The sequence below is a fragment of the Rhipicephalus sanguineus genome, chromosome 3, assembly GCF_013339695.2.
Source record: "Rhipicephalus sanguineus isolate Rsan-2018 chromosome 3, BIME_Rsan_1.4, whole genome shotgun sequence".
Classification (NCBI taxonomy): domain Eukaryota; kingdom Metazoa; phylum Arthropoda; class Arachnida; order Ixodida; family Ixodidae; genus Rhipicephalus; species Rhipicephalus sanguineus.
Window position 1 is genome coordinate 57,767,618 of NC_051178.1, and position 17,168 is coordinate 57,784,785.

Consider the following 17,168-nt stretch of genomic DNA (forward strand, 5'->3'; position numbering starts at 1 on the left):
ACGGCGTGTGTTCCCTCCATCGTTCGGATACATCAAGCATATCGCCTGAGGGTCACCACATCGGCGATTGTCGTCGCGTTCATTCGTGTGCAGTGAGGTGAAAGTGAAGTCGGAATGCGCGCGTCTGTGTACGATTTACCGCCCGCGAAATCCATGGCACTAGCGTTGCCACGTGTGCGCGCGTGTGTGTGTTACTTGGAGCTCGCAACGTGGGAATCTTGGTGATCTATTATGATATGCGCCGTGCTGTGCGCCTATATAAACGACGTATGTGCGGACGAAGGGTGAGAAAAAGAAAGCGACCAACATAACCCGTTAGCGCAACACAATGCGAAAGCAAACAAACCAGGTGTGGAGAATATGCAGTGGTGTGTGCATTATAAGAAGATAATTGTGGTCATCTGATGCGTTTGTGATTATGTGACGTGTGCCTATGGGCGCAGTTGCGCCGTATCAACGGAATTTAGTTCCACCAGCCCAGAATCATGTGCTAGGTTGAAGTGACCGTCGCGTAAGTATCGCGCTCGATGCACGAACGCCTTGCAATGAGAAACGCCGTGCGAGGTAATCGCTGTTTACGAACCGTGAAATGATGTGCTTGCTGTGACACGTCGATTACATGGATCGTGATCGTAAGTGAAGTGACGCCGCTAAAACTATTATTCAGTGAAAAAAAAGGTGTTTGTTTTAATGGCGTTGCATCATATTTCACGATATCATATTTGGAATCCTTGTTTTTGTCTAACGTGCGTTTTTTAGCATTTCGCGTGTATTGTGGGCATGTATTACGCAGTGATAATTTGTTTATATTAAACTCGTGAAGCTTATAGTTCATAGACCCTTTTTTAAGCGCTTATCCCTTCTTCTGAAGCCTCACCCCCTCACTATGCTTCACGAACAAATGAGGAGGGGGGAGCCGGAGAGCTGGGGCTTGACAATGTATGAAAGGAATGTACTTACTGATTGTGTCGACCGAGATTACCTATGGAGACATCTATATGTTTTCCTTTTTTTTTTCTTCGAGGATGCACGTGCTTTTTCTATGTCCGAGTGTATATTTGTGGTCGTTTGGCTACTGATTTTTTCATTTCTACATTTATGATTTTTTTTTGTCGCCCTGCCTGCACGGAGGACGATTCTATAAAAGCGCATTGAAGCCTCGTAAATTTTCCCTTGATAAAGATCGGTCTCCGATCGAAATGTTGAAAAATAAACTCTTTTGAGAAGCGTGTATCCTTTTCCTATTTGTCTTACGGCAACCGATGACAGCCTCTTCACAATCTACGTATAGATATATATGTACCTTCGCACAGATACACACATATATAGAAGGTAGGGGCCCCCCTTCTAGCAAAAGTGGGCCCCCCTGCTGTAATTCCCACTGGAGTGGCGCAGTTATGTAATAAATAAGTAATAAATTAACTAAAACTTGAAAGTTCAGTGCAAGTTAAGTTATCGAAGCGAGAAACAATCCCACGTAAAGCTTTTAGTCAATGCCAATTTAGCCACTTGCACCTCCTTGGCGTGAACGGCAAACGCACGCAATGACTCCCACAGTTAAACGCCATGTGTAGAACATGCTTTTATTTCCATGAAAGAAGACGTCAAATGAAGCCTTGGCGTCTTCCTCAAACACAATGACAAGCACGGCGACTAGAGACGCAAATGCGGTATTTACCACAACGCAAGAGTCGAAATTCACAAAAGCGTTCTCAGACCACTTCGCCATACTTCGCTTTGAGTCACAGTTGCCATAATTACAGCAGATAGTGAAGAAAACTGGCGGCGAGAGTTTCGCAAAAAAATTACAAACGACCTTATTAAACGTGATTAATGTCCCTGTTTTCTTCTGTGAAACCGTAAAATAGTGATTCCTTTATTTTAAGTTTTATGTGAAATCTGGCATTCTTTATTTTAATACCATATTAGGTACTGCTCAGAAACATTGTCTTTGAGATGTACATTACTTTTTCGTATAGACTCCGAGATGAACGTGGCGGAGGGTGCGATTTAAACAACACATATATTGTTATGCTGACGCTAAACTCTGTGCCTTCACAATTTATTTTATCTAGCTTTGCTTTCTTTGTTTCAATATCAGTGCAGTATTGCAAAATAAGGTTTATATGAGTGAAAATTATTGCCATTGTTTAGGAACTACTTCGTTTGTAGCGCGGAGGCATGCAAAATATGAGCAATGCGGCCTCGTGGGCGGAGCTTATATTTATTCTTAGGTTGTCACCGACTATAGAAGGCTATAGAGAGCGCAACCCATTACTCATTAAAGGCTTGCTACAATATATATATATATATATATATATATATATATATATATATATACTCCGACGAAGGCCGGTCCCGCGGCCGAAACGTCAGTCCTTTACTGAACAATTTTTCCTACGTGCTTGATATTTTTTGAACTATATATATATATATATATATATATATATATATATATATATATATATATATATATATATATATATATATATATATATATATATATATATATCGAAGAAGAGGAAACCGAGGGACATCGAGGGCACGTGCACGTGGCCGGCGTAGCAGTTCGACTTTAGTATTGCCATTAAACGGACGTCTCTCTTTCACGTCTGCGGAACCAGTCATTTCGTATCACCCATAGTGACTAAAATCTGGACGCCGATTCCGAAATATAGCTCTTGTTTCACGGTTATGTATCAACACACGGTGACCGCAGGGGGCGCCTCACGAAAAATGTCCTTTCGATATGAGACGCCTGTGTATCTCAAGAACATACTTATAAAGAAAAAAAAATGGGATCAAGGCAGTCATGTGCGGGCTGCGGGCCGCTAGCGAGAGGTCCGCGAGCCGCGTGTTTGAGGCCCTATATAGTGCGCTATATAGTGCGAGAGCTACATGATACTGCCGCAACAGCGTTGGAATGTGCAGGAACAGAATAGGTCCATTGAAGAAGGCGTGGGGTGAAGTATATTTGCTTGACAAAATATCTGGCTTGAAAAAGGACAATGACAGATTTCGTGCCGGCTGATGTCCCTTTACCTCGAACCATATGCATCTAATAAGTTTGCTTCGAGAAGCTTAGTCGCGCCTTTATTAACAAACTCGAACGAACCCCGAAAATATATCGAAATCGCTTCGTCCACTTCCTGCCAGTTCTAACCGTGTAGTCCAATGGCCACCTTCTACCGGTACAACATCGCTGGGAAGGCATAAGCCATTATAATATGACAAAAAACGAGCACAGTGCAAACCGTGCATAACATACACTGCTGAAAATTGCAAGGAGAGGAGGTTTATGGATGACATTGAAGAGTGGCACGACGTTCGGGAACGAGAGAAGTGAAGGGATGAGCTACAAGCCATATTCATTCTACAGAGCTCCACAAAGACATCCTAGATTTGCTCCAGTGGTGGAAGTTAAGAACAACGACTGCCGACGCCTTCGCAATTGGCAAGGCAGATGTGGTGCGCCCGTGCGGTCAGCGCGAGCAGTGCAAGAAGCTTTAGCGCGGCAGCATATGTGATGCAACACGGCATGGCGTGCAGGAATATCTTGATACTTTGATTTTTCGCACAATAATATGTGAAGACGTAAACTATAACGTATGCCATAAGAAACTTATAGACTGTATATACTAGCAGTGGTGCGTTATATAAAAATAATGCTATGAGAAATAGTTTTTTTTTCTTCCTTTCGGCTGCTTATACGCATACACGTGGTGCACGCGGTTCCATACCTTTACCTAGGTTAGTGTCCGTCCCTCCAAGCTAATGGTATTGAAAAAGTAGCCTCTAGTGTGAGGAAGGCAAAAGGTTTTCACTTGAAGGTTTTTTTTCTTTTCACAGTAAAGACACATAAAGACAGTTTACCGCTCAGAACCATAGTTTCTGAAAAAGGTTCTTGGCAGTTGTGCTTCTCTCACTTTCTTCAGAAATGCTTAAACCACTTAAACGTTCAGGATCCGTTCATGGTGTCTAATTCAGAGGAAGTTGTGCATTACTTGAAACACTGCAAACCAGGAAAATTCCGTATGTTTAGTATTGATGCAGAAGATTTATATTATTCTATACCGCAGAGGGAATTGATAGGATGTGTGCAAAGATGCTTTGATTTGTACAATGATGAGTGTGAATTGTTCAATAAGTGCTGTGTTTCTGTCAGTTCCTTCCTAGAATTATTAAGCTGTTATTTTAGATCCACTGCTATAGGTTTTGAGGGTAAGATGTACTTGCAAAGAGAGGGTATTTGTATCGGGTCGAGGATTGCCCCGGTTCTGAGCAACAACGGTCACGAATTTGGTTTTTTCCTTCTGTTTCTCTTGCTGTGGCAAGGCGCTACAATGGTGAAAACAGGTGGTACATATCGAGAAGGGTGCATGATTGGTTTTGTGGTTACAGCATGCTATAAATTTCGATTGGCTATAGAGTGCAATAAAAACAAAGTGAAGTGAGCGTTTTGTTCTCTGCCAAGCTAATCTAGAACACATGCTCTGGCGGTGCTCCATGTTACGTGGCGGCGAAGTCATCACGCGGTCCAAATGGGAGACTTCTATTACCAGCTCCGCGCTAGAGCAGCTATAGGGCAGTCCAACGGGCCTGCGACGCAGCAGAGAGACTTGGTCTTTCTGTTCCGATATCGGAGCGGCCCGCAACGTGCTAGAGCGCGTTCCGATGGACCATAATAAATTTTATCCATCCATCAATCCTCCTTTGTTGTTATTGCGTTCCCTATCTAAAGCGAACTCGTGCTGCAAATCAATTTCGTTGCTACAATGTCTGCTACAAAACGCCCTTCATGATCCTCAGTGTATTTGCAGAAAAAATGGGTACGGTATACCACTGCCAAACAAACAAACATTGTATCCAATATGTCCGCTCAACTGTTTGCACCGTGAGCCCCTTTTTACCAGAAATTACCATATGCAAAAGTATAATTGTTAGCGAAACACACGCCAACAAAGCGTCGATATTTGCCACTTAAAACACCTTACTGTCGATTCCATGTTCGGGCAACACCACCTAGATTACTGGGTCGGGCCTCAGTTGGGTCTGATCTGTGGTCGGGCCGGGCCGGGTAGGCGAAATTTTTTCTCGGGTTCGGGCCGGGCCCGGGTATCATTTTGAGTCACCGGGCCGGGTTCGGGCGGGTAAACTTGAACGAGTTCCGGGCCCGGGCCGCGCCCGGGCCGAGAATTACGGCCCGTGCAGTGCTCTACGTCATCGTAGTCCTCGTCAAGATGATCGTCGTTTGTATGGTGGCAACGATTTCCTTGACGCTTCCACACTTTGGCTAGGCAATGCGCTTATGGTAGGTAAACTTACAAAAAACACACTACAAAGAACACAGGACGCAGTTTAGCAGAACGAGCGCAAACTTCGACTGGTTTATTGTTCATGCGTATCCGACATAAATAAAATTGATGGTGCACGTGAAAAGAGATAATGCACTTGACCCCGCCGATATGACGTTCATCACGAAATCCATTTAAGCAGCACATAATTTTATTGATGGCTCACCGACGCAGGTTTTGGCGCCCAGAGATGCCATGAGTGCGGCTTCGTAAGCTGTTTTCTCGCTGTCATCTTTTATCCACTTCATAATTTTTGTTTTTTTTAAACTGAGGTACGCATGTGCATTGGTTACAGTGCGTAGCTGAATTCTCGGGGTGTGTTATCTGTTCACAGTTACGTCTGTGTTCTCTATGGCTTGTGTTAACGCATGTTAAGGTCTGCCAGATACATCTTCTTCCGCATGCTAATGATACACTGTATACAACGCTACATCGCACGGAACAAAGCTTGGTTTGTGGCCTATTTTACGTTTCTCTTTTTCTTGATTTCCTTTTGTGTAATTAACTTTCTTACACAACCCTACAAATTTTCACACAGAGCCCTAACAACCCTACCATAAGCGCATTTCCAAGCCAACAGAACCAACTAGCCCATTTTGTCGTATTAGTTTCACACTTTTCAAACGTTCACCGCCGGCACGGTGTTGCGAGCAGCCGCCGAATATTAACCTGCTGGCACAAAAGCGGCCAAAGGGCAATGACGACTATGACGTCATCATTCTAGTTGCGCTGCAGCTAGGAGCTCTGCCGCAGCGGTGACGTCTCTGAAGTTGAGTGTCACCTTCAAGTCACCTTAGACGTTCGCAGTGTCGCGAGGTGTGCGTGTATCGCTTGATCATAAAAATTCATAAAGTTACCTTCCAAGCTATATTCGCTGTTCAGATCTGGTAGATGATATAAGCATGCATGTTCGCGGCAATTGATCAGACAGGCTGTTTCAGACACACAATTTCGTGTCAGTGCCCATTTAAGATAACTGATATATCTGAGTCATTACACAGAAGCTGGATAACGCTTTAACGGAATTATATTTGTGTGGCTAGTCTTGAAATTTCAATGTCACCATAAAAAAGCAGCGCTATACGCTTTGCATTTTCAGTGACTTCTTTAACGCTCACTGAACTCAGGCAATGACTTATTGAGGTAGCGTACATTCAGTTATATGTGTACAACAATTCAATAACTTCCTGCTCCGTGTATTACTTCTCTACCAGAAGAGTTTGCAGCTCGAGTCGCGCATTGCCTTGAACATGCTCGTCGAAGCACGCAAGCTACTCAAGAGGAACAAACACGTCCTTGCAATAGTAAATGACGCGGCATGGTCCTTCATCCCATACATGAGTTCTTACTGTGAATGCCGATTGGAACTTTTGGGCTTTGCGAGAAATTTCTTCAGCGGTACATTGGCCCGTGCACCGTTCCACGACAAACATCACAGACGAAGACGTGGCGCATGCAGGACGCACTCCGAATGAGCTCTGGCTATTCGAATAATGAACAGCCCATCTCGTCCTTCCGCGACGCTGTGATCACCCGCAATCAACACGTCTCAACGCCCGGCATCTTTTAGATGCGAAGTATCTTAAGGCGGAGCTCAATCCGGTGGTGGTGGTGGTGGTGGTGGTGTGCGGCGTGACCACCCTATTGGAAAAAGTCAAATGGTGGACATGGTGGAAACCACCATCCACCATTATAGTGGATTAATGTAGTGGGTGGATGGTGGACGGTGGCGGATGGTGGGTGGATAGTGGACGGTGGTGGATGGTGGACGGTGGTGGGTGGATAGTGGACGGTGGTGGATGGTGGACAAGGTGGGTGGATAGTGGACAGTAATTTAGGTGGGCAGATGGTGGACGGTAGCCTTGGTGGCTAAAAATTATGCTGTGTACAAGGTACGCGGCAGGTATGGAGATGGCGGGCATATTTGTCAATGAACTCTCTCTTTCAATGCTATTTCAGTTATATTTCAAAACATATTTGTTACACAAGGCATACAGGTTAACCACAGATTGGTAACTCTCAGCTTTGGTTCCAAATGTGTTATCAGGCAAAACAGGCACAATAATACCATGTTTGCACTAAGCAAAAAACACACTGGCTCAGTGAATAAGTTTATTCCCTTTTCTACATTTCTTGGCGTTATGCTTACTCCTTTGCCTCGACGAGCAGCTTCTGCAGAAAACCCTTGTAGAAAACCCTCACCACGACATCACGGTAGTTCCTCGGTGGCTATAATTGAAGCGGCTACAAAGAGATACATTTCTCCAAGCAACCTGAAAAATATTTAAAAAGCATCATTAAAAAATATAAATGATTTGTTTATAATCAATATATTGATGTGTCTTACACTGCTCCTTTCAATCAAATAAATAGTACTATAGTGAGTGCTTGTTGCAAGTATGGCATGTTGTTGGGCTAGTTGGTTCATAGATACAGCAGACACTTTTAAACTGGGCGAAGACAACACGTTAGAAGACAGAAATAAACAGACACACACGAAGCGCACGGTGTGTGTGTTCTCTGCGCTTCGCTCGTCTTCGCGCAGTTTATACGTGTCTGCTGAACTTACGACTAAGTTACTTTTTAATGAATACAGTAAAATTGCACTAGAAATCACTACAGCTGGTGAGGTACTACCGGCTGTTACATTATTTTTTTCGTTGGTTGCCGTAAGCGAAATAGTGCCGGCATTCCGTGCGAGGAGAATTACTTGCCCTCGCAACAGGTCGGCAGCGTTCACTTGATTGTAGCCCTTGAAATAAATCTTATTATAACCACAAGTGGGTCAGTTCTCGCGGCAACCCTCGCAAAATGAACGCCGGATTCGCTAGCCCGCGTTGAGCAAGAGAAAAAAAAACACACCGAAACCACAGCCCAAACTTTCAAACGTTGCAGCGGCAAAAGAAATCCACATTGGACGATGCCGGCGGCCAGCCAACGGGGATACACAGCCGGCCAGTTGACGCTAGCGCCGCAGTGCCGAACCCCCGCCCCATTCCGCCTTCCCCGGAAGCCCACCTACCACATTATATCGTCCTTCAGGGGCGGATTCTGAACAAATTCCCGTTATTTCCGACGTAAAAACTTATGAGTGCACAAGGGTGCTAGCATAATCAGTGTTGTTTATTGCATCGCCAAATGAAACGTATCGCGCCTCACCGATTCCCAGTCACAGCACAACCCGGTGGCAGTAGCAATAATTTTTTTAGTTTGGTTATTACAAGTGCAGTGACGATTGTTAAATACCTGTGTAAGACGAGAGGCTGTCGAAAATTTGATCTATGTTTTCAGTTTTACGGCGGGTAGTGCGCCCGTCTCATATATTCAAGCACTTTGTAACAGTAGCGATTAAGCTGTTCACAAACGTCGGGCGGGAGCAGCTTCAACACAACTGCAAAGACATTCAGCACCACCGTATTCAATATCCCTTGGCAATACGCATACAGCAATAATAATGCATAACGTGCACAGAGTAGCACTCACAGCCACCTACCTTTCGCAGAGAATCATGCTGGCAGCGTACACGTTGCGACGTCCGCCGGTCTTCAGGTGATGTAACGAGTCGGCGTTGGCTGACCACCCCGTTTGCAGGCATCCGTCGGTCTAGAGGCAATATGGTGAGTTCCCATGTGCACGAACTGTCACGTCGATTCTCCATGCCACAGCGCGCGTTGCGAGAAACTATTCCGGCACTCTTCATCGACGATGATCACCAACAAAGGAATCGTACTTGGGAAGCTGGCGCCTGCCGCTCACTTAGTGTGCCGTGTACCGCGCATCATACTGATTCAAGATGTTCCGCCTAAGTCAATGACCGCAACATAAACCACAAAGCACGGGCACGCACGAAAATCAACCGCATCAGCCCAAACACAATCACCACGCCATGATCACGTTGTAAGCAGCGCGCCGCCATGACAGGAAAGAAAAATCTGGGAGGACGACAGCGGCGACGCCAGTGGCCACGGCCTAAACGAATTTCACTTCCGACGATGGCGGACGTGACGTCACCGCCGCCATTGAGACTGCGCCTATGGCGAACACGGCCTCAGAGACCGGCAGTAGACATTAATCTCAGAGGCTAGGTTGTAAGCCGCTACCAGCGCAGCGAGGAGGAGGGAGCTGGGAAGCAGCTGCTCGGCTCAGATAATAACTGCTGGGGTTTGACGACGTCCCAAAAGCACGATATGATTTTGAGAGACGCCGTAGTGTGGGGGCTCCGGAAATTTCGACCACTTGGGGCTCTTTACGTGCGCCAAAATCTAAGTATACGGCTGTGCTTTGCACCTTGCCCCCGTCTAAATGAGGTTCTCGGCTCCAGCCGCAAATTGTTTTAAGTGCGAATGCACTTTATAAGCGACCCTGAATCCGCCGTCCCATAGCAACGGCGCGAGGAAAGGAGAGGAGCGTCTGTAGCAACGGCGAAGCGACGTCACATCCCACGTGACTGCGCGCGCTCCGCCTCCTCACCGCGGTTAGCGCGGGCGCGCGCCGGCTCCGCACCTTCTCTCGCCGTTCGCTCTCTCTCCTCCCTGCGCCCCACTCTCCCGTCCGCTGGCTGGGCGCCTCTCGAAATGTGTGCTCGAGACGCCGCTGTGAAACGCCAACGGCGACCACAAGGCTGAGATTATGGCCGTCAGGTACAATGACAACACAAACAGGTGCTGATGAATGTGTAAATAAATGGTTACGGTACAAATCCTCGTCTCGTCATTAATTTACGCCATTAAAATTACTGCGTCGTGTACTCTCGGCGCAAGAAATGCATTCGCATTTCCTCACGATTCCCTTCGGGGAGGTGGGGGCATTTTTTTGCAATACAGTACATTGTCAATCTGTTTACGCGAGGTGATTCGGTTGCAGCATGCATTTCACGGACCCTTTTCTCAACATTTACATCCGTAGCGCACATGATGTTTATGTTTACTTCCAGCCTCATCATAAATGTGAGCGAGCAGCAAATTCAGCGCGAATGTTAAAGCGCAACAGGCGTGGTCTCGGGTAGGTACATCCCACGGAAGTCCAAAAATTAACTGCTATCCAGTGATCACTAATTTTGCTTTTTCTTCGTGCTCGAATCAATATTCTCAGCCAAGAAAATCGTATTAAAATTTACGAATAATCAGGCAATACACTCTTGAGCATTTTTTCGCGATCAATAAAATAGGCACTGCAAACAAATGTAACATTAAAACGAAAGCTCAAGGGGCTCGACCACTCACCACAAAAATATAGATTTATTTTATGTCAGTCAATAAGAAATAAAAAAAAATGCATGCTCACAAGGGGTGCATTACAAATACAAAACAAGTTCGATATCCTGTCTATTGAGTTTTACATTGCTCCATTAGGCATTACCAACTCGCTCAAAATGCTGTTCATTTGCACTGCAATGATATTTCACATTATACTCATCATAGTTGCCACTGCTTTCGAGTATAATGACGGTGTTTGGTGCAGCTTCTCCAGCATGGTGCAGCATGGTACACCATCATTTTCCTCACCCACCATTCCCTCGCTGCTTTCCACCATTCGCGCCATAGTGGGCGCTGTCTCCTGCCCCTACCCAGTATTTTGCTGCTACTCTCCACCATCGTCCACCATCCTTTCCACATTACCCAGCTAACGTACACCTTGCCACCCACCACTGTCCCATGATTTACAGCATACCCAGCATTATTTCCACCATATCCACCACCTTTTCCAGTATCCACCATGGTAGTTTTTCCGATAGGGCACCCTTACTGCGCATGCGCATACCCTCCCCACACACCTCCTCTCCACTCACCCTCTCCCCTTCCCCTCTCCACTCACCCTATCCCCTTCCCCTCTCCCCCTCTCCTCTCCTCCTTCCCTCTCCCCTCCCCCTTTCCACTCTTCCTCTGAAACGGGAGCTAGACATGCCGAAATTCTCTCCTGCGCAACGCCGCGATGAGCTCGAGCGCATGCGCGTCCCCTCCGCTTCTCTCTCCTCTCCCACGCTGCCCCCCTCTCGCGCGCCTGTCGACTGCGTTCCCCGCTCGCCCTGCGAGAATTAACGGCCAGGCTAGATGGAAGATAGGACGCGCGTAGCGTCCCTCTTCGCGTTTCACGACGCGAGGTCGGTAGCATGCCCAACGAACGCCAACGGAACGCGATCGTGCAAGTGCTCCGGCTTCGCATCGCCTCATGGTCCCCTTTAGCGGGAGATGGTGTAATTTTGAGACTCAGATCTACATCCGGTGAGTTCTTGGCATTTCACCCTCGCTGGAAATTAGGTGCCGGGCAGGCCGCTGCGGTAGGCCTAACACAGGCGCCACGAATTCGGTGAGAAGGCATCGCTCACCTATCACGCCTGACGCGCCACTACTCCGAAGATGAGTGCCGGGCACACCGTACAAGCCACAGCAGCCAATGAAACAACCCCGCCTGCAGCAGTGGACGAAGAATCGAGCGAGGACAACGAAGATGGCACTTGGTTTCTCGTGGCCCGGAAGCGCAAGCGACAAGCCCAGGCCATGTCGAACTTGCCGTGCAACGCTGAGCCGACGCAGCAGAACCATAGGGCAAGAGCTTACATAGGGCAAGAGCTTTATGCTACCGCCACTCCCGATGGACGACTTGGGGTGCTATGCAGGATGGCCCTAGCTTCTCGGGCACACGAGTTTGCTCCGAGCTTGCATTGCGGTGGTCATGACAGGAAGACAGTGCGGAGCACGCGATAGCAGCGTTGATAAAAACGGCTACAAGAACGAGAATGGCGTCACATACGCATGTGCGGCATTTGCGGCGGCTTTCAAAGGAAAACCGCGTGCAAACGCGTCAGCGCCGCCACTCAGTCAAAATTTTGACAGTGCAACGACGTCAGCGTGATTGTCGCGCTATCTTTTTGCCAACTGATCATCGCGCCTCCCACGGGCGTGTCCATGGGCGTTTGTCTTCTTTCGGAAAATTCTTCCGTTCCAGCTGTAGCACGGAAATTTCCACTCTCGAAGGCAGCAAGGGCGCACGCGCAGCACTCTGGTGCAGCTCGTTTCGCTTCTCTGGAATATTACAGATAAATAAACGGACAGGTTACTGCTATACTTACATTACGCGTCTCAAGATTTTTCTGTAGTAGCGAATGGGTAGAAACAATGCCTCCACAAACAAGTAAATAGTAAAGTTCTCGCCGAAAATCCCACCAGGGGTGCTTGCTTCATAGCTGTGAGTGGTACGTCGTGAGAGCGGTGAAAGTGAATGCGAGACATCGTAGCCACGTGATGATATAACCTTTAGTTCTTCATGCGTGTGTGCATAGTCTGTGCGATTAGGCTCATAGATGAATCGTGCCGCTCACTGGCGTTGCGTCATGAGCACTGTTCCTCGGCAAGAGGAAACGCGGTGGGCGGACCCGCTCTTCGGTGCGGGTGTCTGTAAATCAAATTGATTGACGCGCGAACTCGGGCACAAACTCGTTGATTCTGAAAAGGCCCCAGTTCAACTCGTAACTGACATAGTGTCGGTGTGCTTGTCAAGTGTTTCATGCGGCGGACGCTACTCAGCAGCTTCTTTGCATATAAAATAATTTGGTCAGCTTGCACTACTTGTGCGAAGACTGGGGCCATCCGAGGAGCTTGTGATCACCTAGCTTCTTCCGGCTTTTTACGTGGCTCGTCTACTCAGTATGCTTTGTCTCCTTCGGAGTAATCACCGTGTCAGTTCGGTTTCAATATTGGTGCTATTGATTAGGAAGGTCTTAACTACCATGATATTGAATGTCCTTTCTTAATTGTTAATGTTTTAATTACCACGTCATGAATTACCCATGTTTAATTTCGCAAGGTCCTGAATAGAGCTGAGGTAATTAGCATAATACTAATTAGCACGATACTAATTAACACGACCTCAGTGAGTAAGGTCTTCATTATCTTGGTTTTAAATACACGCTCCTAATTAGCGTCGTGTTAATTAGCACTAATTGTCGATGTTTCAATTACAGCGGCATTAATGACTCAGGTTTATTTCGCAAGTTCCTGAATAGTACAGAGGTAATTAGCATAAGTCTAATGAGCACGATCTAATTAACACGCTCCTAATTAGCGCCGTGTTAGTTAACATTAATTTATAGTGTCTTAATTACCATGGCAATAATTACTCAGGATTATTTCGCAAGATCCTGAATAGTACAGGTGTAATTAGCATAATCCTAATTAACACAGTCCTAATTAACACCGCCCCGCCACGGTGGTCTAGTGGTTATGGCGCTCGACTGCTGACCCGAAGGTCGCATGATCGAATCCCGCCCGCGGCGGCTGCATTTTCGATGGAGGCGAAAATGGTTGAGGCCCGTGTACTTAGATTTAGGTGCACGTTAAAGAACCCCAGGTGGTCGAAATTTCCGGAGCCCTCCACTACGGCGTCTCTCATAATCATATCGTGGTTTTGGGACGTTAAACCCCAGAAAAGAAGAAGAAGAAAGAATTAACACGATCTCGATGAGTAAGGTCTTCATTATCTTGGTTTTAATTACATGCTCCTAATTAGCGTCGTGTTAGTTAGCATGATCCTAATTACATTGCTCGTAGCTTTACACGACTTCATTAGCATGGTCTTAGTAAGACGTGGCTTAGTTAGCTCGGCCTTCGCATGACTTGGCCTAATCAGCTTCGCCATAGCACGCCCTGACTTAGCTAGGTATACCGCCCAGCCAATTAGCTAATCAGCCGGGCGCACGTGCTTTGGGAGCGAGCGGACGATGAACAAGAGGACGACGAGGGCACGCGCCGGCCGAGCAACGCGCTAGAATGTACTACAAGCCGACCATGGTGATTATGCACGTGGCCTCGGCGATTAGCTCTAGCCGCCGTGTTATAAGGCGCTCGGTCGGAACTAATCTCAGAGGACACGGTGCTGATTATCCTAAAGAATACTTAGTGCAGACATTAAACGCTTGAAAGTGAATTCAAACGGCCCGCGCACACATAAAAAATATAGTTAGTAGAGCTTTCTGCCACTTTTCTTGCATATGTGCACTTCTGCACTCAGTGGAATGACAAACAAATGAAAGAAGTTTGACGACACCACCCAACCTTCTCGACCACCCTTGACGTGACGCCGCGTTCCATCGTAACCAATGGAACGGAGCGCGAGCTGAGGGATGGATTTCACCTTCTCGTACTATTAGCTCGTTCAAAAGGGGGTGTCGCCAGAGCTCGGAAAGATCCCGAGTTTCGCCAAACTCGGGCCATCCTCCATAGCACCCTTGAAAGTGGTTTTCAGGTCGATAGATGGCCTTAACCTGAGTGAGTGGCCGCAACATATTATAGCACGGGTCATTGGTATGGCAGCACAATTACCCGACATCACCCTCCACCAGCTGACCATACGTATACGCAGAGACCAGAACGTTGCAGGGGTCACCACACTGGACGAGGAAATAGCTGCACGACCACAGGAGATCAAGGTTCTTTGTCTGTCAAGCAAGCAGTGCGAAGTTCAGGCATACGTGGCAGCTCGGATGCTTCCTGGAAAGGAGTAATTTCTGGCATAAAAAAGATCACTACGCGCACAACACTGATGACGAACCTCAGATACCCGACGGCACATATCCTCCATGCAAGAATGATGAGAACTTCAGCGACGGCCATTATAACGCTCTCTGGCACTCGGGTTCTGTGGTATATCTACTATTATGGAGCGGAGTACCGTTGCTACATTCATAAACCCCGACAACAGCTGTGTGGCGTGTGCCTTTCCACGACTCATAGAGCAGATATTTGTCCCACCCCTGACAAACCCACATGTACCGTATGTGGCATTCGAAGCCCCACGGAAAACCGTGTATGCACGCCGAAATGCTTCAACTGTGTGGAGAGCACCCCGCCACCGGCTCCCGGTGTCCAGCACGGCAAAGGAAGCCCTTTATCAAGAGGCACATACACCGACAGCAGAAGACAATGGCGGCGCAACAAATGGAGGAGGAGAGAAAGTCCAGCAAAGGGACATCGTTCAACCTTGAGGAAACAAAGACTACCACTGCACCACATCAGCGCTCCCGCACCCGGTCTCGGTCAGAGGCAGTCCAGGGGCCGCAGCCATTCTCAAGGTCTCGACAGGTCCCGGAGCCGTAGCCATTCCAAGGACCACAAGCGCTCGCGAGGCCAGAGTCATTCTGCCAGCCATATCCACAACCTGCAGCAAGAGGATAACCAACCTCAGGGGGCATGGGTGACAAGGCCGCAACAGCAGGGAAAGAATGTGGCAGTGGGGTCCGCAGACACTGGTGTGAAAACAACGTCGGTGAGTTGGTCAGTGCAGTTTCCTCCTCTTTCATCTTCCCGTCCTTCACCCGCCTCCACACAACAGACACAAATCCAAACACTTCCCGCACAGGCCAACGCACCCACTGATACACCTCCACTTACGCTTGGCAAAAGGATTGACGACTACTGTGCAAAACATGAGGGGTGAGAAATAATAGCTGAGATGGGAAGTATTCAAAGGGCAGAAATGAAAAAAAATCTAAGATATCATGGCCGATGTCAAGTACATAGTGCAAGATGTAATGAAATAGACCATCAGTGACATGAAACAATTCATTAGCACCTTCCTCTTCCAGCAAGCTGACTCCCTTCACATTACACAAACTCCGCTCGTGATCCACGAAGGTAGCACCCATATACCCACCCGGGTCGTTCAGGCACAGTTTCCCTCATCACAAATACACCGAGAAATCATGGCCGGCAAACCTAAAAAACTCGTTACGACACCCTTCCGAGTGTGGTAGTGGAATTGGAGAGGTTACCGCAAGAAGCGCGGGGCACTCACGCAATTCTTATCTACAAAGCCATACCAGCCAGATGTGATAGCTCTCCAAGAAGTGCACTGCACTCCAACACATCCTGGTTACAACGCATACACAGATAAACACGACACCGCCAATCTGCATTTAGTTGCCAGGCTCGTATCCAAACATATCACAGTGGTCATTCACACACTCGACCACTCCAATATTTCACACGTTCTTATAGAAATCTTACCCAGAGCTCGATCGCAAACGAGCTTGTTTGTGCTAAACATCTACTGCGCATAAATCTCGACGGGACGAATTCGGACACACCTTTTTACTGCTGCTTGCAAGCAAGGCAAAAGTTGATAATTCTCGGATTTTTCAATGCGTACTATCCAGCGTGGGGATACCAAACAGAAACTTCTAAAGGCGGCTCACGCTATGATCCTTCATCAATTATCCTTTCAACAGAACCTGACACACCTACGAGAACAAGCAACAGCGTGAGCAGGGATTCGTGTCACGACCTGACAATGGTCAAAGGGTTGACTCAATGCTCATGAATTAATCTGATGGAGAACTTGGGCAGTGACAACATTCTGGCCACAGAGGTCGAAGTAGCGCGGACACGTATTCTCTATCGTAAGATCAAATAATCAATTGGGAGGCATTTCGGCGCAAGAGAACAAACTCCCAACAAAGCGATGCACCGTCCCTATGTGATTGGACTCAAACTTTACAGGCAGACTGCAAAGCTGCAACCAAACAGCGAACTACGACAACGGAGGTCCCAGAGGTGGATAAACATTTAGTTCACCTCTGGGAGGCTAGAAGAGATCTTACGAAGCGATGGAAGAGGCAGCGGCACAAGCACAAGCTTAAACAAAGGATCGCATGGATCACGGCAGAAGCGGAAAAATACGCCGAAACCCTCACTAAGAGCAGCTGGCCCAACTTCTGCGACCGCCTGAATGGCACGCTGGTCATTCAAACATGGTCAATCCTCCAAGCATTACGCTGGTCAATCAAACATGGTCAATCCTCCAAGCATTACTTAACCCAAC